The sequence below is a fragment of a genome, unplaced genomic scaffold, assembly GCF_019419815.1.
Source record: "Pyrus x bretschneideri cultivar Hongxiangsu unplaced genomic scaffold, Pyrus_bretschneideri_v1 Contig10, whole genome shotgun sequence".
Taxonomy (NCBI): Eukaryota; Viridiplantae; Streptophyta; class Magnoliopsida; order Rosales; family Rosaceae; genus Pyrus; species Pyrus x bretschneideri.
The window spans coordinates 9,381,128-9,384,565 of NW_025999391.1; the positions used below are offsets into that span (position 1 = coordinate 9,381,128).

Here is a 3,438-nt window from a genome sequence, read left to right on the forward strand (position 1 = left end):
TGGAGTCCACCAAAAAGTTGAGAAAATTCCCAAAGTGTTATTGTCGAATTGATAATTTGATTAATTGATTGAAAGATGAAAGATGATTACAATGGATGACAACTATGGCTCAAATAAGCCATTTACAACCCCCTTGGAGAACTCAAAAGGCTTAGGAAATTAAAACGAAATTAAATTACATTAATCGGACGGAAAATCAAAAGTCCGATTTTAATTACAAACATTAAAACACTTTTTGTTGGAACGCCAAAAGACAAACAATAAAGAACTCCATTTATTAGTAAGTTGTTGCTGTTGAGGAATTTCTGCAAAAGATGGCTCAAGCCACTTTTGTAGGAGAATTGAACACCACTTCTATGACCGCATCATGGTCCAAATTCTAACACCAGAATATTTGTTGCTGTCTTTTATGTTGCCATATTGAATGAATCTAACATTTTCCAATTTTAATTCTTCTTTTTCCAAATTTTGAAATATTTTATTTTATTTTTCTTTTTTTGTTGGAAGTGACCCGTATCTTATCCTACATCATTAGGGACCTATTCCATTGCATTGTTTGCTCCCTCTCAAAGCTACCAATGAAGGATGGTGGACAGAATGTGTATAGAATGACACAAAAATAAAATAAAAATCAATTAAAAGAAGAAAGCAATTTTAAATTGTTTTCACTTTTAAATTTTTATTTTCATATAATATCTTTCATTTCTCCCTCCTTACTCTCATCACATCCCTCCATTATTCTACATCCCTCATTTTCTCATGTACTTTTTTTTTTTTTTTTTTATCTCTAGCATAAAAACTATATATATATATATATATATATATATGTTATTAGCACGAATAATGTTAGGAGGCCACATATTTATACCACATTGGTGTACTATCACATTGTCAAGTCATGCATATATACAATCAACATTCAATGAGATAAGATAATTAATTGACATGACACCTATACATCACTTATCATATTAGAGAGCACAAATGTGTTACAAAAATATGATCTACCTAATATTATTCTATTAGCACTTCAAAAGGTTCATCTTGCATTCATCTACAGACAAAGCTTTCCTTGTATTTTTACAAAGTTAGATTATGAAAGATTTTTTTAAAGTGTACATAATAATTTTTATAATTAAAAAAAAAAAGGAAAATGTTAAAAATTGACTCTTACAAATCATGCTCTGTGTCCTACAATATATTGGGTTGGGCTAACGGGTTAAAGTTCGAATTTAAAATTCATAAATCTTACAAAATAATACATAAATGTTATGGAAAAGGGGAAAAAGAAACTAGAATTGCTACTCAAACAAAAGAAAAACACAAGCAACCAAACAAAGAGAGGCACACAGTCTTTCCGTCTTATTAAATTACAAATGAGAGAGAACTTGAGTTGTGGCACTGATTTTAAGGGGAGGGCTTCATTTCTGATTTTATAGCAGCAACCAACTGATCGTAAGCTTCTTCCCATGCATTCTTCCTCTCTGCTGACCACATTTCTGGCACTGCCTCCTTTATTGTTTCCAACAATGCGAACTTGACCACCTATCAAATTAAATTGTTCAACACAATGACCTTGCATGCATGTGTAAATAACAGTATTCTTAACCACTTGAGCTAAAAAACCCTTACAGCATGATAATTTGATTCAATTTTTATTATATATATGATTTTTTAAGGAAAAATTATTTATTTTTATTCTATGGTGAAGCATATATAATATACCTCATAATGTTCATCTACCACTCCAGATTTGAAGTGGACACAATCTTTTCAAGGTTGACTCTCTCAATGTAACTTTGCCTGCTTTCCTCAGTTGAACGGCTGATTCACAAGTCTGTCACACAAAATTAAAAATTAATGATTGAATTCACTTCATGTGTATTAGCACCACGCTAGCTTAATTATTCTTAAATTATAATTACCATAACAAAGACAGACATGGCATGAGACTTGAGCTTTGGGTTCTTCTCAAGAGGAATATCAGAGTCCTTCAAGAAAGAGAACAGCTTCTGAGCTGATGGTGCAATTTCAAAAATCCTGCAAATTGAAGCCCTAATTGGTTCAAAACCTTCTTTTCACATCATGTATAAAGTCTAATACAGATGAAGGAAAGGACCAATCGGAAAAATTAGGTGCTATCATATAACTTTGTATTGGCTAAATTCGCGAGTTAGGTAAAATAGACTTACTTCAAGAAAAAATTGAGGCCCAATTCAGCATCATTCTTCATCACACCCTATGACTTCACTGTAAGATTGACATAGCCAAGATCCAGATTAAAGCCACAATAAACACAACCAAGAAAACACAAAATTGTTTAGACATGAACAATCGTATTCATACTAACCTGATGAACCTCCATTGGAGAATGCCACTGCAGCAGATGTCCAGATTCTGTATGCTGCTTCCCTTCTCCTCTCTGGCAGTACTCTTAATGCTCTAACTAAGAATAGGGCTTAGTTCTTGACTGAGCGCGTGTACCCGAGAGCAGAGATTACAGCATATATATATACATATACCTTTCCTAATCCAATGAGGATTTCCTATTACAATCCACTTAGGAAACAACTCATATTTCCTAGTCTATATCAGTTCTTCTCCATGACAGATTCCTCTATCAACAAGAACTTACATTCATCTTCCTATAAGGCCTTCTTATATTAATCGGACCAAATAGCTGATGCTAGTTCACCAAATACTCATGTTCATATTCTTACATTCTCCCACTTGAACATGAGACATTGAACGAGCACAACCTTTACCAATTATAAGAAGTGATCACATAGCCTTATTCAAGATTTTATCATCATGACCAATGTCCCATTGCATTTCAAAACACAGAAGCCAAAATCTCATATTGCTACCCAAAACAATCATTGATTCAAGACTCACATGTATCCAATCTGCAATTATGACTCATAATTAACCATACCAATCCAGAATATGCTCCCACTTTTCAAAAGATTACAATCTATATCAATCTTCAATGAAAACAACATTTCAATAACTGAATAAAATTCATGAAACATACAACTTTTAAAAACAAACAAATTGTTCTTGCAAAGCATCATATGAATCTAACAAGTCTATCATCAAAACCTCAGCACTCCAAAACGGAAGCCTTAAGTTTCGAAACAAAGACTCTTATTAAAACATAAAACAATCTAACAAAATATCTCAGTATGCTAGATCAAAACAAAATGTAAACACAGTCCCAAACTGAATTACTCACATAGCAGCAACCTTCAATGTTTCTGAAACAGATCAATTACTCCCACTGATCTAAAGTTTCCAACATTCCCATCCGAGATACATGTTTCTGAAATTCGCCAATGGGCAGCGCTTTAGTCAAAGGGTCTGCAACCATCAAAACAGTGCTGATGTGCTGAACTTCAATCGTCCCATTCTTCACTTCCTCTCTTACTTTAAGGAATT

At 33.1% G+C, this 3,438-nt stretch overlaps 1 pseudogene; it reads right to left on the bottom strand.

The window, feature by feature from the left end:
* Window positions 1–1,226: 1,226 nt before the first annotated feature.
* LOC103962545 lies at window positions 1,227–2,249 on the bottom strand (annotated as a pseudogene).
* Between the last annotated feature and the right edge of the window lie 1,189 nt (window positions 2,250–3,438).